Source organism: Podarcis pityusensis, assembly GCF_964106645.2.
Source record: "Podarcis pityusensis genome assembly, chromosome: 1".
Lineage (NCBI taxonomy): Eukaryota > Metazoa > Chordata > Lepidosauria > Squamata > Lacertidae > Podarcis > Podarcis pityusensis.
Window position 1 is genome coordinate 37104273 of NC_138028.1, and position 27215 is coordinate 37131487.

Genomic DNA, 27215 nt, shown 5'->3' on the forward strand with positions numbered 1-27215 from the left:
ACCTCATTGCAACCTTTCAAATAACCACAAGATGGCGATATGTTTCTTTATTAACTCTCTATACGGGCTTCTTTTCCACAACTACTGAAATCTTAAAACTTGGTACAGAAATGAACCACCAAGTCAATAAAACAATCCAATTGTAATACACTAATTCTATCAGTTAGTTTATTCTCGCCCATCTCTTCTGCTTCCCCAAAAGCCTTAAGCAAAGAAAGCTCTTGTGCCTTTGACATTCAGCATCTCAAATAAAAATGCAGATGTTTTCAACAGCCATCCAAAAGAAAAGAATAGGGGAGGAATGTGAATATGCTCTTTCTTTTTAATGCCACATGAGCAAACAATCCCTAACCCCTTTGAACATTTACTCTATCACAAACATGTGTGATAAATGTATGAACACAGAAAGCAAATCCCTGAGCCATATACAGTGGTACCTTGGTATAGGAACAACTTGGATTAAGAATGCTGCAGACCTGGAAGTAGGTGTTTTGGTTTGTGAACTTTGCCTTGGAATAAGAACATGTTTTGCTTCCTGTTGAGTGTGTTCCATTTGCAAACTGAGTCCACAGCTGCTATGGGAAAGCACGCCTTGGTTTAAGAACGCTTTGGTTTAAGAACAGACTTCTGGAATGGATTAAGTTCGTAAACCAAGGTACCACTGCTGTGACATGCTGTCCCTTTTTACAGTCTATTATACTGTATGTAAGTCCATGACTTCTGCATGACAGCACATGCCAACACAGGCATATGTTCATTGGTCCTTTTAGACCAGTAGTATCTGAAGGATCATAATGCTATGCAGATCTGGGTCTGGTCAGTGCCTGGATGGGTGACTGCCTAGGAACCATATGTGCCCCGTCCTGAGTTCTATGATGGTAGAGATGTAAGGAGATTTTTTTTTTTTTAAGTCTCCTCTGATTGGCAGGAGGTTTTCTTGGGATGGAGCCTGAGACAGTATGCAGGAAGAGCAGGAAAAGTCCTACCACTGAGCTGCGACCTGCCCCTTCTATACTGGGTGCCCTCTTAGATATCCTCATAAACGAGGAAATGCATCACCTGGAAAGAGGAAGAAAGAGGGCTGAGATTTGCATAAAATGTATACATGCTGTTGGCTATGTATATATTTAGAAATAATTAGTCTGATTTAAATCGAAATACACCTCACCAAAGTGACCAGTGTGCTTGCTTAATCTTCTGACAAGGGGTTGATGGACAGCTTTAAGGTCTCCTTTCTCTATCTTTTAGCCAGACTTGGACTGGAGTGAAGTTCATATAGAAGACTTTCCCCTGACAACCCTTCAAACAGAAGACTGTTCTCTGCAAAGCAAAGTAGAAGCCTATTCAGCAAACATGTAGAGGTAAAGATAAAACATAAAACTTCAGTACTGGCTGAGGAGAAGTGATGCTGTGGAAGGGTCCAGTGTAAGAAAGGTGGTCCATGATGATGTTCAGTGGCTGCCAGAGAAGGCAGTAACATGCAACAAATGAAATCCAAGCCCCACATCCAGAGCTGAGCCAGGCCAGGACTAAAACGGTGGGTTTGCTACGTGAGAGAGGTGGTCATGGAGGGAGACAATGGGGGCCACAAGGACAGAAAGAAGTGGATCTAGCAAGACAAACATCTAGATATAAGGAGCCACACACTGTGCAGAGAATAATCCCAAGGCAGGAAGCATATTTACAACCAGCAGGGAATAGGAACAACCCAGCAAAGAGTCTGTGGGAAAATCTGGTCAAGAATCCATGTCTGGTAATATGGCTCCATGATGGGCTGTGAAGTCAAAGTCATACTTGCCTGTTCAGCAGCCAGCAAGGTCTCTGAATTGTGACCTTAGGCTTATATGGAAATAAAGCTAACAATATTTTGTTGTGAGTTATCTCTGCCTAATGTCTGTTGCCCAGGGCTGTGTACAGGAGTCCCATTTGCTATCTAAATGTTACACATTCGGTGGGCTATTCTTCTATATGGTGGGGTGTTCCCTTATGGTAGAAAAATCTTGGTATGCTTCATGGTGTCCTATGGATGCTTCTAGAGGCAGCCAGTGAGGCACTGTGGCAGGTTGCAAAGAGGCTACCACCACCAAGGCAATGATCCAAAGGGAAGGGGATTCCCAATCCCTTCACCAACAGAAGCTGTGAGGGTAGCTGTGTTCGAATTCTCTTTCCCTCGCCATGTGTGTGAGGCTCCTGTGTGTAGGGAGTCCCATAACATGCAAAATCACATGTGCAGAGCCGCTCCATGCCATGCAAATTTCCTCCCCCCCTTTTTCTTTAGCCAAGGAAAATGTGTTCAGGATTCAAGTGTTTGACCCTGCAAGTTTTCTTGAAAGTTGATAGCTTTTGGACTGGAGGGCTGGGGTGGAAACATCTCTCCAGAATAAGTATGCGCAGATTGCATTCTAAACGGAATCACTTTAAGTGGAGCTGAAATTAATCTACTAAATAAAGGTTGCATCTGAAACTATTTAAGCTAGAGCTGAAATGTGACCATTTCAACTAGAGCTGAAATTAATCTAGCCAAAACAAAGTTTGCATCTGAAATTGTAAATTGAAGTCACTCTTGCATTATACTGACACATATTTTTCAGAGGCAGCAATGTCTCCTGAGAGCACATCCATGCCTTTAATATGTAACATCAGAAGTGGCATTCTATCTCATTTTAATTACTTCTGAAAATTTAGGGTAAGTCATTTTCTATTGAAAGCAGTCAAATAAAAAATTGTTTTGAGAGAGGAAGCTTTCAGAGAATCTTTATATTACTTTATCTAGCACTTTGACACCAAACATGAGGATGGCTTGATATCAATTATTTTTAAACATGTGCATTATCAAATATTTTACTTATTAAACTGCATCCACAAAAGCTAATGTTAGTGAAGAGGAAAAAAGTCCCTCACTGGGATTTTGAATGACATAATCCACTGTGATAAACTTTGCCACCATGCTCTGAGCTACTGCTGTACTATTATCACTGCTGCCTTATAGTGTTCTATGCAGGTAGCTGTTCTGAAAATCTATTTTTCATTCCTTATTTAGACCTCGGATGAGGAACCATTTGTATTTCACATGCTGTTCGGCTCCAACTCCTATCAGCCCAAGACAACATGGCTGATGCTCAGGGATCATGGGACCCATAGTTCAACAATATTTGGAGGGTCACAGGTTTGTTCTCTCTGATTTATACCACTGTTGTAAAGATCTTCACACACACAAAACCAAGTTTGGTCCTCAGCTACATACAAAATATGCTTTGAAAAAGATAAATGCTTTAGCTGAGTCTCTGAAATCGCTGCTCTTTAAAACTGGCCTTCCCAGACATTTATGGATCAGAGTAAAAGCTAAGATTAAAACTGGATTTTAACGAACAAATCCCAGGTCACCAAATGACCACAGGAAAAGCTGAAACCTGGAGGCGATTGAGCTCATATAAAACGCTGCCCATTTTCAGCTCAGCGAACTCTAGCATTAATGTTGAACAGCTATGCAGAACGGGAACTATCTCACTGCATGAATTTTGAGAGAGCTGTCAGCTAAATCAAAGATCCAAAGGTTAAATCTCACACTCTTGAGACATCCTGATGAATTGTGGGACTTGGTGGTAGAGTGTGCCATACATGTGATAAATGGATTCCCCCCTCCCTGTTACTTGCTGACTTTGACTTAATAATAAACTCTCCTATAACTATCTTAAAACTTTAGGTATTAGGGACCATAGGGCTGTGATGTCTGAGAGCTAAATCATGCATATTGATGTTTCTGTTAATATTAGCATTGTGCATTTTTATTTCATCCTGTATTTAAGAAGCTCATACATGGTTCTCTCTCACCCTATTTAAACTTCACAACAATCTTATGAGGTAAGGCTGACTGAGAGAGAATGTGTGGGTCCGAGGTCCCTTTTAAAAAAAAAAATATTTAATCATTTTTTTGATACAAACAACAACCGCAAAAGACACATACAACAAAAACCATAGTAACAATAAACTCCCTTGACAAACTCCAGAGCTGATCATAGATTTGAACCTTGATTCTTCCTGGACCTGGGAATTACAACTCTGGCCACATTCACACCATGAAGGTTATGATACCATTTTAAACCATCATGGCTTTCCCCAAATAATTCTGGGAGCTTCAGTTTGCTAAGGGTACTTTGTTAAGGGCAGTTGTGGGGAGACCCCCTGTTCCCCTTTCAGAGCTACCTACATTTCCCAGACTGTTTTAGAAGCATATTCACAGGGCACTCTGAGAACTGTATTTCTGTGAGGGAATCTGGGGGGTGGGTCTCCTCACATTTGCCTTAACAAACTGAAGCTCCCATAATACTTTGGGGGAAGCCATGACTATTTAAAGTGGTATCATAGTACTTCAAATGTATGGTGTGAATGTGGCCTCAAAATGCCTCGATGTGCTTCAAATGTGTTTTAAATATATAGTATATACCCAGCAAGGGACCCAGAGATGCATTTTAAATAAAAGGACACATTCTACTCATGTAAAAACACACTGATTCCCGGACCATCTACTGGCAGGACTTAGAAGGCGATTGGGCCTGATCCGGTCCCCGGCCCTTAGTTTTCCTACCCGTGTGCTAGATGGCATCCTCAGATCATGGCTTATCAGGTTGGTGCAGGTGAAGATTGTCTCTCAGGGAACCTGATCCCAAGTTGCTCAGGACTTTATATACCAACAGTATAACCTTCAACTGTTCCTGCTAGAATATTGCTAATGTTATGTATTCAGTTGTCTGTGTTCGCCTGAGCTTGAGTCTGGAGCCCCTGGGTTCTGATTCTATACATGATATCCAATCACAGCACATTGCAGGATTTGAGGCTCTGCCATTGGCCCTTAAACTCTGAGTTATGATTTGTAGCTTGTGAGTTTAGACAGCCAATCATGTAGGGAGTGGGAGTGGCCCAGGCTTTCAGAAATGTATATAAGCAGTTGCTTTGCCTCTGTTGTCCAGTTTTGTTAGTTCAGTAAAGGTTTTTGAAGTTATCTCTGTGTCTTGCCTTGCGGGAACCCACCTACACTTCACTTAGCCAATGCAATTGTAATCTTGCAAGGAGGTGAGGATGGTAATGAAACTGGGATTTACAAATTGGTCCTTCACCAGTTGAATCTAGGGCTTGCATCTGGGGTCAGCATAGCTGGACATCTGCTAAAGGGGCCTATGGGGGGGGGAGAGAGATGGGGGTGCAATGTGGAAAACACAGGTGTACTGCAGGTTGGCAAGGACACTGCTTGAACTCTTCATATAGGACACCGGCCTGGTCTCACCAGATGGGATAAACCTAGTAATAATTTCACCGAAACTTCTTTCCAAGTAAGCATGCTTCGGATTGCAGCCACCACCAGATATATGGATGCTGAATTAATTCCACCTGCTGTTCAACCGCTCACCTTGAGCTTCATGCTGAGAGCCGGTAGTCTAATTCTGCTATGCTTTGTTCACAAAGTACATTACATAATTGATGTTAAATCCATGAAAGAATGTAATCCACAGTTGTCAGAGGGATAATCAGCAAATATAAGAGGACTGCATATACTATCTTATGAATAACGTATAGGTGAAACCTTTAACAAATGGGAGTAATTTTAACATGGGAATTTAAAATGTGCATACACTTATCTGCTCCCAATTCAATGGTCAATCACTTTTTACATTCAGAAAGACCCATTTCCAGGTAAGGAAGGAGGCCCCTATTCCTCCGCTCTTGAGCAACAATTTCCTGAGTGGGTTAACAGTCAATCCTTCTTCCCTGGGAGGTCTGGGAATTGTAGCTGGGTGAGGGGAACAGGGGTCTCTTAACAGATCTCAGCGCACTTAACCAAAAACTGCTCCCAGAGTTCTTTGGGCGAACCAATGACAGTTTAAAGTGGTATAAGGACATGGTGTGGCCTTGGAGCAAGGCAGCTCCCTATGTATGTGTGAGGAAGCAAGCTTTGGCATATTGATCCCCTTGCCAGTTAAATTGCAGTGCAGTCATATCTAGTGCCATACACATTGTGTTTCTCGCACACTATTTTCACAAATCCACTGACTGCATAAATCCTGTAGCTGCGTCAGGAACATAAACAAACAGGAGCAGTATTGTCACCACTGGGGGGACAGATAACATTTAGGTCAGGAGACCAGGGAGAACAGTGGGTCAAAAGAAAATCACACCAACGTCACCAAAGTCCAGTTGTGTACAGGATCTGTAAATTAAATATATAACCATCTTCCACCATGATCAGTTAAAAGCTGGTTTCTGACTCCAGACAAAAAAACAGGAAGGAAAACATTCTGAAACATGCAACCCCTAAATGCCAGTACCCCCTTTACTTCTACACTGACCAATGGTAGGTAGGTCTCCAACCCTCTCTGTCCTGGGATTTGCTTCCCATTTTAGAAGGGTATTACAGTTCCAATTTTTCTATAATGAGACATTTTCATTTAACACCCCCCCCCCAATTCTGCACCTTGAGATTTGAGAGTTGATTTTAGGTGTGTGTGTGTTTCATTTCCAATGTGTGCTTACTACCAACTTGGACTAGTTTAAATAAGCTTGCTCCCGGGCAAAGAGCGAAAATCCTCCTTGCTAATCCTCTGAGCCATTGGCAGTAGCTTTGTGAAGATTTGAGGCTTAATGGTTCAGCCTGAAAGTGGTGTCCCTTCATTACTCCTATATGATTTATCAACTGTCTTTGACACTTTCGACCAAAAGATGGCCTTGAGTCTTTTGCAGAACTCAGGTCCTGCTCTGACCAAGCGTCCGATGCATTTGATTGGAGTAGGCATTTTCCATTGTTCTCCGTGTCTTTCTAACCTCCTTTAGCACCCTCTTCCCCCTCAGTTCTGTAATATCCCCCAAAGCTTTTCAATTTCTATATCCTATCACTCCGCCCCAAGCTATTGCTTTTATACTGATGACACATGATTTTACCTCTTGCTGTTTGTTTAGGAGTTTGGGTGAAAATGCATCGCCTTTAGGAGGAACGCTCTATCTAACTCAGCATTTCCACCCCCCAGTCTAATATATTTTGTTAATTATCTCTCCATTTCTCTCCCTCGTAAAGAGCTTTTGATGGCCATCTCAATGTTTTTCTTTTTCAATTATGTGTTAAGAGTTTGGTAGTTGCTTTGCCATTCGTCAAGTCTCTGCTTTCAAACCCCCTTTATTCAGACAATAAAATGTGATTTTATCATCTCTGAAATGTTGCAGAGAGGAGATAGGGAGAATAAAAACTCAGAGGGCAGGAGCCCTCTGATTCACATTAGGCCTGGGTTTATGATGAGTGTTGTGGGTGCGACTGGAGAACATAATGTGCTGCTGCATAGGTGGGAGGAGATGAAACTGCTGCCTTTTCTATGGCATCACCCAGCAAGGTGCAAATGAAGTATGAAATAAAAACTCCCTGCCCACTCAGTGCACAGACAGAAAACAGATATTCTTTTAGCATCACTGCTGAGAGATGTGATTTGCTGTAATATTAAGCTCACACAGAGCAAGAAAAAGCTCCCCAAGTTTTACAGATGGAGAACCGAGGAATACATTATGTCTTGTTGGGCCATCTCGGCTCCCTGCTTGCCCAGCAATCAAGGAAATGCTGCTGTGGTATTCAAGAGCAGATATTTAATCAGCCCAAACTAACCTGAAGGTGAGGTGATCACTGTGTTCAATAACTTGGCGTCAGAAACGATGCATTGAGTGCGATGAAATGTACACAAACGTAGCAGAGGATGAGGGTGGAAATCAGGGCAAAAGAGACAGAAGTCGTAACGGAGGGACGATGCTACACATCCACAACAACGGTTTGTTTCATTATGTCATTCACCAGGGCTGCTTGCAGACAGAGTGCCCTGGAGCTATCTGATTGGCCAGGATCTTTCTGCAGTGCACTTTGTCTCCAGTTGTGGAACACAATCTGGTTTATACAGACTGATGCGCAGGAAGAATGGATGAATGACCATGTCTTACGCCAAAGGCAAGGATGAATGACACGAATACTTTGACACTCAGAGTATTAGAACGCTCAGCAGTATTATAGTTCTGTCCAGAAGTACTACACATTTATGGCAAGGTATATTATTACCTTATTATGCTGTTCTATTATGCTTTATTATATCTTTATAATGAGCCTGGCTTTATTGTTCTCAGATGTAGCATATATTTTTTATTCTCTTCAGCCTCACACAGCAGGGCTGCAGACACTAGTATAGTATAGGATTGTGAGAGAGAGGTATTCTAATTAGAGCAGACCAGCCATCATAATTATGAGTGGTTTTTGTGTGAAACTGCATGAATATTTGGAGGAATCTGTGTGTGATCTCTCTGGAACCAAGATCAGAGCACCCTTGATATCTCCTTGGTCACTGCATAGAAAGCCATCTATTCTTGCAATGGGGCAAGACCTGAAAGTAGTCAACAAATTATTTTATCTAGTCTTTAGCAGGATACATGAATTCAGTTATGGTAAGAGAGCAACAACAAATTGTCCATTTCCCCCAGTAAGGAAATTAAAATAGGTTTATAAAGCTGTGGGAGACAGTCTCTCAGGTACTTTTCATGCTATATTTGGGTTTTGCCAGGTTCTGGTCTGATGCTGGATCTCACAGAGACAGTGGTAGGGCAAGGTTGTCTGACCACAGATAGCTCCAAGTAAGCAACTTTGTCCAACTTAAAGCAGACATAGGCAAACTCGGCCCTCCAGATGTTTTGGGACTACAACTCCCATCACCCCTAGCTAGCAGGACCAGTGGTCAGGGATGATAGGAATTGTAGTCTCAAAACATCCGGAGGGCCGAGTTTGCCTATGCCTGGTTTAAAGTAAATGGAGGCATTTTAAACCTCCAGGTAACCTCCAGGTTTTACCCCTTCAGAGCATTAAAGGGTTAATCCTGTGGCCTGAAGGTAGGCACTCCTCCATTCCATAGCCTCCTTCTTGGTGCTCTCACAGTGCAAATGGAGCAGTGACATGTGGTGGTAGATCCTCATAGTCTGGGAGGTTCTCCTGCCCAACCATCTCAGGTGCTATGGTCTCCTTATATCCAGCACTCAGCTCAGGGTCTGGAAGTTGACCTGGCTCCATATCTGATGCATCTGCAACCTTTGTGTGTCTAGCTTGCTGCTGCATTAAGGGGTCATGACAGGCTTCGCATGTGAAGGCCCGGCTGATACCTTCTCCAAGACACAATGGGAAACTCTGATTATTGCAAATGAATTGTGCTACATTGTTCTGTGCATATGCTATCAGTGATGTTAATGTTACCATAAAGCACCAATGCTGCAGCAAGCAAAGGCTCCAGCAGCTCAGCCAGCTGCTTGTGGCTGGAAAGCCAGACAGGATGTTTGTGACTGTTGCCATGGAAACAAAGGGGCAGTCCATTCTGTACTGAGCACCGGATGTTAGCTCAGTGTGTGTGTGTGTCATATGACCAGTACTGGATGTACTTGGGAGGAGTTTCTTATTGCTGTTGTTGAGTGCAGACACGATTCTCTGTACTGATGTAAGAGGCAGAAATAAATGATGTAAATAGTTTTCTGTCTGCTTCTTTCCCCTCCCTGGGGACACCAAAGGGGAGAGAGGAAGAACGGTGTGTTCCTCTCATACATCTGAGAAGAATCGCCGGACCTCGCCTGCTTATCAGCAGAGGTTGGGAGACGCGGGGAGGTCGACAGGAATATCTGCCGGTGCCTACGCTTGTGGCACATTCCTCTGACCCAGGCAGAATTCCAACAGTGGTAGCAGAGGATGGTTGCGATTCATCGGACATCTGCATGAGAGGCTGGTGGATTGTCCTCCTCTGCTCCAAGGCGGAAGAGAAGCGTCTGAAAGCAGCCAGAGGCTCCACAGACAGCTGGTGGAAAGAAGAGGTGTTTTCCAGAGCAACAAAGTTCAAGGTATGCTGCATTTCGGGCTAAAAGTGTGAACGCAGGAAGATTAATTCACTGGTTCACGGGGAGCTGCGTTTTGGAAAAATACAGCTCCGGGAGAAGAGGCCTGCATTCCACAAATTTTTGTGGTTGATAAACTGTCCCATTGAAATGCATTGTTGCTAAGTAACGGAAAGTTACTGGCAGAGGGGCTGGACACTGAGCCTGGGAAAGCGAAACAAAACCAGAGAATGTTTTGGCTACAAGTTTACGAGCTCTTGGAAGGGACTTTTCAATAGCAGCCAGAGTTTAGCTGCCAGGTGCAAAGAGCGTAAACAATCTGCAGTTTGCTGCGTGAGAAAGGAAAAAAACAGCTGTTGGATTTTGCAGCTTGTTTGGAGGTGAGAGAGGCTTGGCTTCAAGATGGATGCCAAGAAAGGGGGAGGTTTGCCTTGCCCACCTTCCTTGACCAATGACAATTATTCATCTTGGTCTGTAAAGATGAAGGCCCTGCTGCAGAATCAGAGGCTTTTTGACGTAATTGAAAACCCCATCCCTGCAGCACCAACCAGAGGTTGGGAATCACGGAATGTAAGGGCCAGGACTGCTATAATTCTGTGTGTCTCAGATGATCAGTTGGTGCATGTTCAGCATTTAGAAAATGCGAAAGAGGTATGGGACACGCTGCGTACAACGCATCAGAGAGATGCTGGTTCTTCAGCGTTGCTGTATATTGAGAAATTGACCAATCTGAGACTTGCGCCTGATGGAGATGTTCAAGCGCACCTGACAGAAATGAAGTTTCTGCGTCAACAGATGGTGGAACGCACTTTTCGTCTTCAGGAGGAAGTGTTTTGCTTCATGATGATAAACAGCCTTAGCTGCACCTACAAGGTTGTTGCCAGTCAGCTTGGTTCCCTACCGGCCGCGCAGCTGACCGCGGAGAGAGTTTGTGCTGTGGTCCTGAATGAACACGACAGACTTGCTGCACTGGAAGAAAAGGACAGGGGGAGGGAAGAACAGAGTTCTAATTCCCCCACTGCTGATGCTACTGGGGAGCATGGTGTAGCATTGAGTGCTGTCCGATGCTACAATTGTGGACAGACTGGGCATCTACAGCGAAACTGTAAGAAGCCGCGCCAGTCAAGAACAGCAAAGAGCAGCTCTACGAAGCCTCAGGCGTCAGGCAAAAGCCGTACCAAGTGCCAGGTGAAACCTGCAAAGGCTATGATGGCGAAAGGAACCACGCCAGATGTTGGGAACTCGTTCATAATTGACACGGGCGCAACGGTTCACATGTGCCCGCACAGAGGACTATTTTCGACGTTGAAGAAGCAAAGCTTCACTGTGAAACAGGCCAACGGTCAGGAGTTGGAAGCGACTGGAATTGGGACTGTGTATCTTGAGAGTCTGAACTTGACTATAAACGATGTTTACCTGGTTCCAGAACTGAGATTTAATCTGCTGAGCGTGTCGCAGATTGCAAAGAAAGGACTGAAACTGTCCTATGATGCTAAAAGCTGCAAGATCTACAAAGATGGAGAACTGTTTCTTACTGCCAAAGAGAAAGATGGACTGTATTTGTTGACTTTTGATCAAAGTGATTACATGAAATGTAATTCTTCTGATGTTTCTAACGAAATCTCTCTTGCAGGTATGACCAGTGTGAGCACCAAGACCAAGAAGGTCGACAGAGCATTTCAGCGGGTGTATGCTGATGTGATTGGTCCTCTAGAACCATCTAGAGGCGGTGCACGATTTTACCTTGTGTGTGTGGATTGTTTCACTAATTATTCTTGGGTTTATTTGATGGAGAAACCGCAAGAAACTTTAGAAAAGTTTCAGGAGTTTTGTGACAAGGTTAAAAATATGCATGATGCTAACATTGATTGTCTTTTCACAGATGAGAAACAAGTTTTTCTGTTACAGAAGTTTCAGAAGTTCCTGGATGGAAAAGGGATAGACCACAAAGTGGCAGTTTCGCAAGAAGCGTGGAACAGGGGGGTCTGTGTAAAAGTGAACAAAGAATTGCAAAAGGGGATGAATGCGCAATTGCTGAGTTCACATTTGCCACATGAATATTGGGCCGAATCGCTAGCGTCCTATCTTCATGTGTGGTTGAGAAAGGTCTCAACAGAGTTGGGATGTTCTCCTTTTGAGAAGCTGTTCAATAGAAAACCTTCTGTTGCCTACTTTAAGGTTTTTGGGTCTCATGTGAGAACAGAAGCTCCAGGTGGAGTAAAGAATGCCAGAGGCATTTTTGTGGGTTATGAAAAGGGTCTCTACAGAGTAATTTTGTCTGAATCTGGTCAGGTGATTCTCACAAAGTTCCTAGAGAGTGCTCCAAAGCAAGAGCGGATAGTACAGACATTTCCCACAGGAAACGGTTCAGATGATGATGATGATGAGTTTGATCTTATTGAGTTCAGTAGTACTGATGATGACAGCGATAGCTCAGACAGCTCAGTTGTCACAGTCATTGAGAGGAAATCTCACATAATGACTAGACCCCCAGAAGAGGAGGATGAACCATTGATTAAGCTTAGTACTGGTTCTCAACAGAGTCCAAAGGTTGAACCAGTGAGCACAGAGGATCAGAACCTCACACGTAGGTCTGAGAGAGCAACGAAGGGTGTACCACCCAAGAGGTATTCAAAGGAGTTTGCTAACCTTGCATATGTTGCTATTGTAAACGACCAAGGACAGGTTGAAGCAGTGTCTAAGTCAGAGACAAAGACACAACAGAGGGTAGCTAGCCAAGGTAATGCAGAAGCACTCATTCCTTGCAAGCCAGACAACCAGAGAGGTACATTGGTTAAACCAGTGGCGGGTAGTTCCAAGGGTGGAACTGAAACAACAGGGGAATGTTATAAATATAACAACTGTTTGTTTTCTTCTCTGGATGACGCTTTGCTCGCAGCACACATTGATACTTTAGGGGGAGTATGTTACCATAAAGCACCAATGCTGCAGCAAGCAAAGGCTCCAGCAGCTCAGCCAGCTGCTTGTGGCTGGAAAGCCAGACAGGATGTTTGTGACTGTTGCCATGGAAACAAAGGGGCAGTCCATTCTGTACTGAGCACCGGATGTTAGCTCAGTGTGTGTGTGTGTCATATGACCAGTACTGGATGTACTTGGGAGGAGTTTCTTATTGCTGTTGTTGAGTGCAGACATGATTCTCTGTACTGATGTAAGAGGCAGAAATAAATGATGTAAATAGTTTTCTGTCTGCTTCTTTCCCCTCCCTGGGGACACCAAAGGGGAGAGAGGAAGAACGGTGTGTTCCTCTCATACATCTGAGAAGAATCGCCGGACCTCGCCTGCTTATCAGCAGAGGTTGGGAGACGCGGGGAGGTCGACAGGAATATCTGCCGGTGCCTACGCTTGTGGCACATTCCTCTGACCCAGGCAGAATTCCAACAGTTAACTCTTTATTCAAAGAAACGAACAGACCTATTGAGCACAGCAACTTACCCCAATGACGCAGTTGTGAAGACTGAAGGTCCGCCACCTTCCCACAGCTCTCCAAGTCTCCTTCTTTCCTGGGTCCTTCCCAAGCAATCTGATGCTCCTTTGTCTTGCCTGTCTTTGCTCCTCCCTCTTCATTCCTCTTCTGCTCCTGGGAGACCAAGGGTAGGGGGAGGGAAGCGTGTCTCAGCAGGAGGGGGAGACACCCTGGATTCTTCACCACCCTGAACCCTCTCTGCTTCTTGGTCTCCCTCCTCTCCTGCTTCAGCTTCTGATTCTGGACTTATCTCTGCCACAGGCTCCCCCTGCTCACTAAACCCTGTCATCTCTTCAGCTTCTGATACCTCCTCCTCCCAGTCTGCTTCCTCTTACCACTCTATCATCCCACCACCAATCCCCTGGCTCTGAGCCTTCTTCCCTTGGGGGTTCCCCAGCAGGTGCCACCCACCACTCCTTTGCACCCAGCCAGTCCATGACATCATGACAGGCAAGCACTGACTTCATTATAGATCCTGTCTCTCCAGAAGAAGCCTCGGTTGTGCAGTAAAACACACTTTCGGACCCTGGATCACATTCGAAAGCAGCCTTCCCCAGCCTAGTTTGCTTCAGATGTTTTGGACTTCAACTTCAACATTGGTCATGCTGGTCATACTGGGTAGGACTGATGGGATTAGTATTTCAAAACACCTGGAAGGCACCAGATGGGTGAAGGCTAGGTGAATAAAGTGACTCCTGACAATAAGCAGTTGGTCCATTCCTAATCTATAACTGTGGTCAAAGCATATAAGACTTACTTAGAGTCTCAAGTAATCATTTACCTTTTGGTAAACAGAATGATGTTAATCTCTGCTGAAATGTGAAACAACTTGGGGAGTTAATTTTGAAGTCAATTTTTTATAGGCATTCTGAAGTTGTGCCTGCTTTGTCTGGGGATGTGTGTGTGTTTCTGGATGTGTGTGTGTTTATTTTGCAATATAATTTATAATTCCAATTGCATGGAGACTGAGACTGGCAGAGTGATAATTTTTTGTTTTGTTTCAGATAGTCCGTAAATTCTGAATATCAGAAAGCATCCTCATTGTGACAGTCAAAGGGGGCACTGGAAACAGGCCATGAATTGTTGCAAATAAAAATAGGATACAGAAACAGTGTATTAAGTGGGTTAATAGAATCTCTCTAATCAGATAATAGAGAACCACACTATAAATTGCTTTCCTCTAGAATAAATATGGCTCCAAGGGTTTGCTTAAATTTGGAATGTTCCACATCATTCTATGTAGGAAGATTATATAACTTTTAATTCATTCTTTTTGCTCTTGTCTGTTCCTAAAGGTATTTGGTCTAATATGCATGATTTTGTTGAATGTACATTTTTATATCAGTCCTACTCTGTTCTTGCTAGGAAGGCTAAGAACTATAAATCATTTTCATGTGGATAAGCTTTGGTATTTCAACTGTCTTTATTTATAGGTTGTACAAGCATGGACACAAAACTAATATATTCATATCCACCTGCTTTGAAATTATGGCCATCTTTATTATTAAAGACCTTGTATTTGGAAATCTTACAATCCAAATGGGTATTTTAATGGAAATCCAACTATATAATCAGCCATAGGAATTTATGGAACATATCTGAAATAAGTATGAAAGATCATGAATGGAACCATTTTTTTCTGACTGGATTTTTTTTTTTTTTTGGAGCAGGGGAGATGTTGTTTTGTTTCATCTCAATCTTTGATCTCTCATCTTTATTTCATTGCATTTGCAACATGGGTTTCCATCTTGCTCCCTCAAAAGGAACAGATAACATGAAGGTTTATCCCATGGTAACTGACTTCTTGGATCTTATTCTTACAATGCAACATCACCTTAATGCAACTGCTTAAAGGCAAATTACTGGTACTGGATAGCTAAAAATTGGGGCACAGAGCAGATACCACATGAAAGGTATTAGAATCACGACACAATGGTACACATTGCTGGAGAGGGGAGCAGTGTACAGCGCATGCACACCAAGTGATTTACACAAGAGGTAGAGTGCTTGTAAATAGTGTGCAGCTGCAGCAAACACTGAAGACGGCTGTAATGTATTCTTCTAATATAATTGATGTATAAGCACCAGTTGTGGCTCCGTAAAGGTACTTGTAAAACATGTATAAAATATTATTCTTCTGGCTTCTTCAATAGGCAGTTTCTCTCCAAATTATGGGAAATGGTCACTTAAGTGAAAAGTAGACTTGTTTACTTTCGGTTATTCAGCTATTTATATTTGGCAGATGCCAATGTCTTCAGGCCAATTCACGCAATATGTTCTCCCCTCCCCTCTGTACACAAAGTCCCAAATATTCCTGGTTGTGTGCTCACATGGACAGATGTTATATATGAATGGGATGAAGATAGGTATAAATCAGCAATTCCCTTAATCAGTGATTTCGAATCATTTTACTGTCTTTGCTCTCGGCAAGACAAGATGCATCGACTAGGGCTGAAGTCGAATGCTCCAATCCTTGTTGTACAGAAAGAAGCTCTGATTTTCCAGGAACTCAGACTCAACTCGAATACACTGAAGTCTTGACATGGTTCCTCTGGGCAGATCCGCACCAGACATTCAAAGCACATCCAATGCACATTTAAAGCACATGGCTTCCCCCTAAGAATCTGTAGTTGGGAGCTGTAGTTTCTGCCTCACAGAGCAGCAATTGGACTTCAGCTCCCATCAGCCCCAGCCAGCATGGCCATTGGTCAGGGATAATGGGAGTTGTAGCCCAACACTTCAACAGGGCCACTGGTTCCCCAGTCTGTGTCACAGAAACACACAGTGGTTTTAACTTGCATGAACATTTGGTGAAATGGGTCAGTGGGCACTCGTTGTGACAATGTGAATCTAAGGTCCACAAACTTTCCTATGTGGGGAGAGTTATCCATGTAGGGCTTTATCAGATGTGGCACAGCATCCAGATTTCCTGGCCAATCCACAAGCTGAGTAATGAAATGATATCTAAAACACTGTTATGAATGTGTTCCTGAGGTTAAGAGCTCTCTGGCAACTGCTAACCAGTTGTGCTAGCAAGAACTGGAAGTAAGGAACTATGGGGTTTTCTGCATAAGGTACTACGTGTGTTGGGATGTGATCAGATTCTAGGAGAGGATATATTTATAAGGTATTATCCTTCCTCACGTTTGTGAGTGCAGCAGTGTGCCATCCCTTTGCAGCCTAAAAGGGAAGCTTAGATAGGCTAGTTTAAGCCTTTTAGTTGAAGTAATCCAGGATGCTTTAAGGCAGACTGGATTCTCCTGGTATTTCCTCCTTTTCTCCCACAAACAGTCTAGTAAAAGGTAAAAAATAACATTTACTCACTCGGAACACTCATTGAAGAGTAGCAGATACAGCAGCTTTGTTCAGGAAGGCTTAAAGCAGTAATTAAATTACGAAGACATACCGTATTTTTTGCTCTATAAGACTCCCTTTTTCCCTCCTAAAAAGTAAGGGGAAATGTGTGTGCGTCTTATGGAGCGAATGCAGGCTGTGCAGCTATCACAGAAGCCAGAACAGCAAGAGGGATTGCTGCTTTCACTGCGCAGCGATCCCTCTTGCTGTTCTGGCTTCTGAGATTTAGAATATTTTTTTTCTTGTTTTCTTCCTCCAAAAACTTGGTGCGTCTTGTGGTCTGGTGCGTCTTATAGAGCGAAAAATACGGTACTTAAGTCTAGCTTAAAATGGTGTCGGAGTTTGGAGCTCAAACTAGCAGATGTTCTCACATTGCTGGCAAAGTGGAAAGAGGAAGAGAAGAAAGAGGATGTGCCCAGGCAGGTAGGAGAATATACAGCTATGCTCTCCTCCTGTCAGGGCACAGTGGGAGTGTCTCTCACAGAGTCCTCTCCAAGTTTACAGGGAAACTCTGTGAGCTTCAGCTCCTATCACATGTCAATCTAGCAAAACATGAATTATTGGTTTGACTGCACTTTAAATACCCCACAGTGTGCGCCATGATGGCTTAAGCTAAGGCAGGCGCCTGAATTTCTAATAGAAACACTGGAATTCATATGTGCTGTTTCTGCACAACTTCAGTGACATTTGCTAAGACTGCTGGAATGGTTGTGTTCTCTTGCCTTCCCAAACTCCTAACATGGCAATATGCTTTGGTAAGAAGCTCAGCGGGCTGTACCTAAGTGGTAGAGCACCTGCTTTGCATGCAGACGGTCCCAGGTTCAATCCCCAGCAAATCCAAGCAATACTGAGAACGTCCATTTGAAATCTTGGAGAGCTGCTGCTAGTCGGTGTATCAAGAATTCCTAGCTGGATGGACCAACAGTTTGATTTGGTGTAAAGCAGCTTCCTATTTAAGTTCCACCTTTTCTCCAGAACCATGAGGACTGGCGTCTTTCTTTCTAAAAATAGTGGAAGGATGATTGTTTAGAGGCAGACACTTGCTTTACACACATAATATTTCAGATTCAATTGCTGGCATCTCTAGGTCAAACTGGGAGCAACCTTTGTCTGAAATCCTGTTTCAATCTCAACAAGTGCTTTCGATCTTGCTTTTCAGTATCCAGGTATGGCTTTACCAGTATCCAAAAAGGCTGCCATATTGTGTGAAGGAAATAAAGTCGCACGGACGCTTGAAAACACCCACAACTTTATTCCATTACGCAAGTCCTGCGCATTGGACTAAAAGTGGGGTGGGGCGGGGTGACTAAAGCACACACATTCTCCTTGCTTTGTGACTGATCATAACGCCGTCTTTCACTTTGGTAAACCAGCAAAAGACAAAGAGCCAAGGATATTTATAACAGAAGGAATTTACCTACCGGGTAAATTGGCTGGCTTGTCCTTGCTGAATCACCTGTTCCAATGATACTTTGTGAATTTCACGCCTTTCATGAATACAGAGAGCAGGACAAAATGTTGCCTGAGGAGATGAAACAAAAGGTTCTGTCTGAGACTGTTCTGGAGAGCGTCTGCCTCGTTCGTGCATGTAAAGGCCGCAGCCCAGTAGATGGCAATCTACTCCTGCCACTGAGGCGCATTGTTTTATCGCTGGAGCTGTTGGCTCCCGTTTCTCTTTGCTTATTATAATTCATAGAAAGGTTAAAAAATAAGAAATACTCAGAATTCATGGGAAACCTTTGTTAGGTTTAGAAAGGCAGACTACGAGGGGTGGAGACGACTGCTCTTGTTTATTCAAATACTGGTTAGCCATGTCTTCAAGGGAGAGAAAAATGTAAGGCGAGCTTCCCCATCACTATGAACTTGCTTCAGTCCATTGGGTGTTTAAGTACAGGACACACACAAAGTCATTTCGCCACATTATTGTTCTTCTCTCTTGTGTACAGCGGATCTTTTAATGAACTTCTCAGAAGAAAGAAAATGGCTGGCTCCCTCCCTCCCTCACCCCCTCCCCTCCTCCTCAATCTCGGGGTTTGCGGTCTCTGAAGAGGTGGGCTGGAAGCCTGAATCAAATGCAAATAAAAGGAGTGTGTATGAGAGAGAAGAACACTGCTTTCATATTAAGCTGACAAACTTGCCACATTAAAATAATCATTCCGGGGAGCAATGTAGGAGCCTGGCTTTCTATTCTAAAGCATGGAGCCAGAATTTCAGCTCCCACCCCTCACAGAAAGCCTTTTATTGCTAAATAACAGATTTATGCAACTAATCTCTATGATGTTTTAAAAAGCGATACAGACGCAGCACTTTCTCCTTTTTCAGTGGCACATGGGGGGAGTGGGGTGGGGTGGGGAGAATCTCATCTTCTGCTTCTGTACGAAACAGGGCTTAATTATTTGTTAAAGCTCTGAGCCATAGAATTGGTTTTCACTACCTAGTCTCTATCCTGGAATACAATGGGTAATGATAAACGAAACAGCAGAATGCTTCTGAGAATAGTCAAAGTGTCTTTTCCTCCACAGCAAATAGCTTTGCCCATTCCCACTTATTTGGGTATGAAGGACTACAGCATCCACAACAGATGACACGGCTTCCAGGCACCTTTGTTTTCAGAAACTGAGCAAAGGGATGGAATGAGAGGGAAGGGCATGATGATAAGTTTGCACGCAGAAGGTCCCAGCCTCAACCCACAGCATCTTCAGGTAGGGTTTGGAGAGAATGCCACCAGAAACCCTGGAAAGTCACTGCCAGTCAGTGTAAGCAATGCTGAACTAAATGGAGCAATGTTCTGATACAGTAGAAGGCAGCTGCTTATGGGTGGGGATTTTTTGGGGAGGGGTGTTACATTGCAAGTATTTATTTGAGAACACTTGCTTGATCACTGAGTCCTTTAAATAGATCATAGATGACTCTCGGGTACAGAACTTCTACTTAGCTCTTGTGGTATGATGGTTCTGTCATTTATATATATTGTCTATATCAGAGGTTTTCAACCTTTATGGGTCCATGGCTCCCTTGACCAACTACATTCCTTCTGTGGCACCCCTGTGGGATGAGCCGGCAGCCCCTCATCCCTTTTCAAACACCCTCCCTTGTGGAGTGTTCCCTCAGTCTCCTCTCCCTCTCCTTGGGAGTCCCCTGGGCAGCTGCAGCTGCCGCCCCTGCCCCAGAGAGAGGTGCCTCCTCACACTGCCCCAAAGGGGCCTAGGGGCCTGGGAAGCACTCCCTGGCCAGCCCCAGAGGCACCATTCACCTGGGGAGCTTGAAGCTAGAGCTGCTGCAACAAACAGCTGTGCAAGCCTTTGGGAGGCAGAGATGCAAGAAGGCATCAGAGGAGGGAGGGAAGGAAAGAGGGACAGAGGCCAGTGTTGCCCACAGCACCCCTGACCATCATTCAAAACAAAAGATCTAACACCAGCTGAGCGAAGAAGAAGTGGAAAGGACAGAAGTAAAGTCTGAGGAAACACAACCTACAGTGCAACAAATCGTGACTCAAGAAGGAATCAACAAAGGAAGAATAGATTCCTTTCTGTTTATCACCTCTGACAGGTTCAGGTAACATATTACACGTGTTGCTGCTTTACTTCCAACAATTATAATAGTTCAACCCAGGTGTTTCTGTCAATTACTCCTTTGGCTGCTTGAGTGCTGTTGCTACTGGGCTGGTGTCCAGTAATATTCAACATCTGGGGCTAGTAGGGTCTTAATGATATTCTCTCTGCTGCCATGTCTAGAATAAACTGTGCTAAGTATTCATTTTGGCTGTTGATCAGTTCTGTCCTTTGGAGTGACTACACATTTCAGCCAGAGCCCCAGTTTTGATTGTAGCAGTACATCTTCCTTGGATATGATACAGCATAGAGATTTTCTTCTGACTATAAGATAGGCTGTCTTTTTTAATAATATGCATCAGGTCCTGATATGCTATGAAAAATTATCATTCCAAATTTATGTTTTACTTACACTTTCAATCCTATAAAGTGTGTAAAACATTGCAACCTTAAACAATGATTTCCACTGATAATAATCAATGATTTTCATTGATAATAATCAAATATATCTGGTGTTTTTCACCTTTTGGTTGCAAAACTCACCTTTCCTCATACTAGGATAACCATCAAAACCCACACATCTTTCTTGGATTACCCTTTGGTACACCTCTGGAACTGGAGAGATACAAATGGGAACGTCATAAAACTGCACCTGCCAAAAGGTTACTGAGTGCACATTTATTGGAACTTAAATTATCCAGCTGAATTTGCCCAAATCCATTGCTGGCATCAGTGGCTGAAACCAGTTGTGTTCCAAATAATTTCCTGTGCAGTTGGCAATTGAAAATGTTGCCTTAGTTTTGTTTTGCAGAAATATTTTGGGTCCAAACCTATCATTAATTGTTATTATTTCATACGTAAGGTCCAAACATATTATTTGGTCTCAATTATCCATACAAACGGCAGGATCGGCCCACTCTAGTTTTTCACCTCTTCCTCTAGCAGCAGACTTACCGTAGTTGCTGAAAGCAAACAGATTGTAGCCAAAAAAAGGTCACTGAGAAACAAGAAGAGCTTATTAGCGTGTTCAGTGGAACCTCCAGATTTGCAGAAGTACAAAAATCATAATGGAGAATAAAATCAAGGGGGTAGTCCCCCAAAAAGCAACCCAGTGAGGCTTGAGCATACTCAATAGCCGTGGCATGTTCAATGTCAACTGGCAAAGAAAAACTGAAAACTGGTGGTGGGAGGTGGGAACAGAATGGAATAGCCACTCTGGAGGAATGCAGGGCTGACTGAAACCTTGAACCTATGTCTAGTAGGAGCTGAGAATACATTGGAACATTGTGTTGAAGGTCTCAGTTGCCTTGACTATAACTTTCCCTTTTCTCTCTCTCTTCCAAATGATGCAGTTAAATGTGAATGTTATTCCTTAGTGCAATGGAACTTTCAGAGCTGCATAAATTACAGTTGCTACCTTTGGATGTGTTTCTATGGAAGATTGTTCTCATAAGCAATATAGGCCTTGAAACACATCTTTGTAATTTGCATGCACATCCCAGTGTGCTTCTAGGTCTGCTTCTATTAAATTAACTCTTTATAGCAAATTTGAAATTAGTCATGGCTCTAAACCCCAGCCTTTATTTACCGGCTTGTGAACTGCATGAGAGAAGTGTCCAAAGGAGAAGACATGCACACAGTGGCAGGCTCTTTTGCACCCTAGGCAAGCCTAACTTCTTGCACCACCCCCTGGCTAACTTCAATTTTCAGAAACAGATGCATTGTAGAAAAAAATGAAAAACTCAAAACCGCTAAATTTATCTTAAATTGCAAGAATGAGTAATACGACAATCTTTGGTTATCTTTCTCAAATACCAAATAAAATGTTTTAGCACACAACTCATTTTGAATAACTGTGATGTTAAAATTTAAGCATCTTAAAAGTTCAAATTTTAGGCACATCAAAGTCTCATTTTGTGTGCCTTTTGTTTTGCAGATTCTGTCACCAATTTCTACAGGTTGAGTGCTGATGCTTGGGCATGTTCAACTGCTATAGTTGCCAAGCCAACTAGTTTCTTTTGCAACAATGTTGAGTATATATAGATTTTTAATAAGTTTAAGCTTTGAGTTTAAACTCCTTTCACCACTTGCCACTGACATTGGGAGTGTGAGAAGGATCCTTAGAGCAACAGAAATATTAGGCACATTATGCAGGAGTTTTTGTTGTAGTATGAAGTAGTACTCCTTGTGGCAGAAAAGATTTTGGAAGTCTTAGAGCTATTGCTGTAAGTTCACAGCACAGATATTCAGCATCAATGTATTTCCTTTCCATTGTGTATCAATGATTCCCCCCCCACAATTCTTGTAAGCCTTAAGTACATATTCAGTAGATTTTTTGTTGATACTGTATACAGCATATAATACAGGAAGCCAAATAGAGAATTATATTGTTGTAGCTGTTGGAATCTCTCTTCAACAGATTTTATGGCCATGTCTAAGACAGCGTAGTAGAAACCTACTTTGAATTTCTGCTTTTGGATCTTTTTTCATCTTAGGCCTCATACTCAAATTGCAGTTTCTTTCTCCTTTTTCTAACTTGTTCTGTCTCAAAGTTTGTTGATATTTCTAGCTCCCTTGCAATCTCAGCAGCATCTATCAAAACGTGTTGAAAACCCTCATCACACCTATAGCCCAGAAGGTAATTCTTGGTCACTTGCAATTGGTTTGTAGCTGAATTTAAATCAGCTTCCAACATCAAAAAGGATGTTGTACCATGTAACAAGGAAGACCACAAACTTGAACTTGAAAATTGTAGCATCAAGGGCCTTAGCTTTAATTCAGGAAATATTTCCAGATAAACTTGTTCATTAAAGGCTTATTCATTAAAGATCTTTATTCAAACAACATATATACTACCAAAATGGTATCACAAAGCATCAATTTGACTCTCCCGTCTTGTTTTGCTCAATGGCGTAACAGTTATGCCTGTGTCTGATGCATGACCAGTTAGAATTTGCCAGCACTGAGTTGATGCAGATAATAATTATAGAACTGTTGAACCAAACCAAAGAAACTAGTTGCTTTCAGACAACACTTAGCAGCATCATTGACTACCAAGTTTAAAGACAAAAAGGCACATGGGTTTATGTCCAGGACAGTCTTCTGTAAGCCATTTTCTTTGCCTTTCATGTTGCTCCTATTATTATAACCTTGACCAGGCAAACGCTCAATTCACAGCACTGATCTTCAGCATCAATACATTTGTTTCCATTATGCATCAAACATATTCTGAAATTCTTACAGGCCTTAAGTACATATTTAGTAGCTGTTTTGTTGCTACTATATATACCATACTGTTCTTCTTGTCTAATTTCCAGTTGGTTAATATTCTCAAGTGTTTCCCTTTAGATAAGTGCAATTCAAGTTCTCTCCAGGGCTGATAGCTTTCTAAATGGTCAATATTCCTCTAATGTGAAGACAGAATTGCTCCAATTGTCATCTAGTCTTTTGAACCTGTTTCTTGTCGGATTGGTGCACCCTTTATTTTTGCCGAACAATTTACGGGGTGGGGGGGACCACCCATGTCTTTTGAAGTTGAATATATCAGCCATTGACGACACACTTCTTCACCAAATTCTTCAAAGTATAAAATAAAAGCAAAATCTTATCAGAAATTTATAAGATATAACAAAAAGTAATCCGTATAAAACTATGCCCCTCGGCTGCTGCCTAGTTGGCTTAGTGACAGCACTGGCCCTGCATACACAGCACTCAAAAATCCAAATGAGCTGATGGACCTAAAAAGGTTGGGGACCCCTGCTGTAGTCTTTCCTTTGCTCTAAGGCTGGCTGCCTCTTAGTTTTTAGAAAGTACTTTTGAACAGCAGGGTATCTATTTGTTCTTCAGCTGCCCCACTGCTGTCTCAGTGTCTTTGTAGCAGCTATTTCCTCTGCCCTGCGTATATCCTCTGAGGTGGCATGCTCCAGGTTTAAATCAGTCTCTCTTAGTAATCTGCTCTCAGTTTATCTGAGCTTATGCAGTGCCCTATGCAATCTTTTACAAGTGATTCAAATCACTCCCCAAACTCACATATTTGTGCTGACAGCTTTAAGTCAGTCATAAGTAGACCTAGGCTTTCTCCTCCATTCTAAACCATGAAGATTTTGAGCCTTTCATTTGAATCATTTCTTCTGGGTGCTCCATATTTTGGCTTAACTATTTTATTTTTCACTTCACCCTCCCCACCAGATGCCACATAATACTGTACAGTGGTACCTCAGGTTACATACGATTCAGGTTACATACACTTCAGGTTACATACTCCGCTAACCCAGAAATAGTGCTTCAGGTTAAGAACTTTGCTTCAGGATGAGAACAGAAATCGTGCTCCGGCGGCACGGCAGCAGCAGGAGGCCCCATTAGCTAAAGTGGTGCTTCAGGTTAAGAACAGTTTCAGGCTAAGTATGGACCTCCGGGACGAATTAAGTACTTAACCCGAGCTACCACTGTATCGGTCTTGGTGCAATCTCAGTAAAATGATGCCAGAGGTTACTGGAGTGCAGGGAAACAACCTGCACTTAACACTGTGCAGCATTTACACCAATGGCAGATCTTAAAATGGCTGCTGCCATACAGAACGGTTTCCCTTAGTGAAACCACAAACAGAAGACTTTGGCTCCTATCAGTAGTGACTGGCATGGTGGGGCTCTGCCACTCACTTGGCTTCCCTCCGGCTATGTTGCTGCTGCATACTGGGATAGAGGGGGAGAGCGAGGCAGTGAGCCTAGCAAAAAAGTTTTAGTAAATGGTGGAAGCGCCCAAGAGTCAGCACCTCGTGAACAATAAAGAGTGGACAGCATTCAGATGGTGGCTGCTACCATGGAGACGAACCACTTCTGTGCTGTTTGCCAGTAGGCTGCAGCAGTATTAGCAATGTTTCCTCCAAGAATCTTTGTGATCTACCGGGCCTGTAATGGGGAAGGTGTCCTTGAGCATTCCCAGACAACAGGGACCTTGGAAAATGTCCTGTGTGTTCCTGGACTCCCTGTGCCTTGGACAGGCACACCAACTCAGGTGGGGGGGCAGTCCAAAGGTAACTCAACCCCCTAAATCAGTGGTGTCCAAACTTTTTTCAAAGAGGGCCAGATTTGATGAAGTGAAGGGCCATGAGGGCCGACCAAAGGGCCAACCTTTTTTTAGGATTGAAGTTGTTGGGTTGTTTTTTTTTTAGGATTTTACCCCAGGAAATAAACTGCCACAGGGGCCAGATTAAACTGACCAGCAGGCTGGATTAGGCTCCCAAAATGGACTTTGGGAGCCTGCCCTAAATATTAGTTTTAAGGGGGCCAGGCCCTCTCAATCTTCAGGCAGCCCTGCGTATGTCAAGCACGCGTGATGCCACACGTGTGACGTACACCGCAGGCCCAGTGGTGGGCTCCTTCAGAGCGCTCGGCCTCGTGTGTTGTGTGTGCATGATGTTGCACCCATGAAACACGTGTTTGACACCCCCCCAATCTTGGGGAAAATCCAGCGCCTATGGCCTGGGATGCAAGCTGTGGCACCAGGCTAAGCACAAGGGAGCGAGGGTAGCCTCACATGGAAACATCCAGTGAGACTTCCATGTCAGTGCTTCCTCACCAGCAGGAAAGCTTTGGGGAATAAAAGCAGGGTGGGGTGGGGGTATAAGAGTTCAGAGCAAGTCTGTGGGGATCAGTGGGGTGGGTGGCAGATGCAAAAAAGATGGCTCCATTTATAATGGAGACCACGCTGTCCATTTCATTGGGTTTCTTGCAAAAATCAAAGATTACAACTGAACAAGAACTGAAAATGGAACTTTGGACAGAGGGCAACCCACCCCTTGGAATGAGCTCCTTTCATAGATGGTATCCCTTCCTTCTTCCGTTATGGGGACTATTGAGAACCTTGAAGAAAAGGGAAAATGTAACATGGACTGGCAATAATGATCGTTTGCAAACTGGTTTGTGTTTGCTGCAGATATAAAGAAGAGAATGCTTTTGCTTTGAAAAATGGCAGAAAATAGAGAAATAAGTCTTGGGGAAATAAGAGCAACTTCAGGGAAATGGCTCAATACCACCTTAGGACTGCTTTTCTAATCAAATGGTGAAAGGTAGTATTGCCACTGCAACACTCCACCCCTGTCTTTTGCTCAGGAGGAGCACCACCAAACCAAACTTCCCATCTACTTTGCTCCCACCCTGGGTAAGGGTCATGGGCCTGTCTCATACAGTGCTTGGCCTACAATTCTGTATTCTGACTGACTGGGTGGGGTTGTCCCTGCAGCTCTACAAAAGGGCAATCCCACCGCAACTGACCACACCACAGACCCTATCATTATAGCAAGGCAGGTGCTGGACCACACCCAGTTCCCAGCTGTATCCACTCAGCCAGCAATCAAACAATACCAAACATTGCGATCAACCCCAAAACTCAGGCAGATATCGCACAGGACAAAGAAAATGATGCAGGCAAACACCTACTCCAGCACCACACTGTCTTGCTGGATTTGTGTTTTTTGTTCCTTAACTGCTTTGATTCAGTTTTGCAACAGCCTTATGATTTCTCATCACTTACTGGTTTAACAAGTAAATAGCATCTATCATGATCCACCGTTAGCCATGTTGTTTGGTCTCCAAAATTGCCTTTTGCAACAAATGAAAGAAAGCCAGCAAGGCGTTTTGGTGCCCATGTGGCCTGGTGTTTAAATGGCTGCCGTCAGTAACTGAATTATTGGTGCTAATGTATAATTAATTTTTAAATTAATAAATAATAAAATGAACAACTTGCTGGCTGCAGGGAAAATGCAATAGAACAATTAAGGAATGACACCGAGGGAATGAATTATTCATACGTTAACACAGAAAAGGGGGACTCTGGCCTTTTTATATAATTATTTCCCCCCCCCCAAGTTTCTCGCTTCAGATTGAAATGTCCAAGATAATCCAGTTTTAGAGTGAGAAATATTATCATATCCTGCAATGCAAGAA

General features: G+C 43.2%; 2 long non-coding RNA genes across 3 annotated transcripts in view; one reads left to right on the forward strand and one right to left on the reverse strand.

Annotated features, from left to right (window-relative positions):
* Positions 1–27215, forward strand: part of LOC308462552 — a 149286-nt gene that overhangs the window by 47262 nt on the left and 74809 nt on the right. Inside the window, exon 3 of one of the 2 annotated variants that reach the window (XR_013979205.1) lies at positions 1253–1311. The exons of the other annotated variant lie outside the window; for it this stretch is intronic. This is a non-coding gene — a long non-coding RNA (uncharacterized lncRNA). Of the gene's footprint in view, positions 1–1252; positions 1312–27215 lie in introns of those variants that run through there. 2 annotated transcript variants of the gene reach the window in all.
* On the reverse strand, positions 173–21388 carry LOC308462641. Its single transcript, XR_013979242.1, has 5 exons — positions 21226–21388; positions 18142–18242; positions 13336–13480; positions 1169–1320; positions 173–1059 (listed from the first exon to the last, which is right to left on the reverse strand). It is a non-coding gene; the product is annotated as an uncharacterized lncRNA (long non-coding RNA).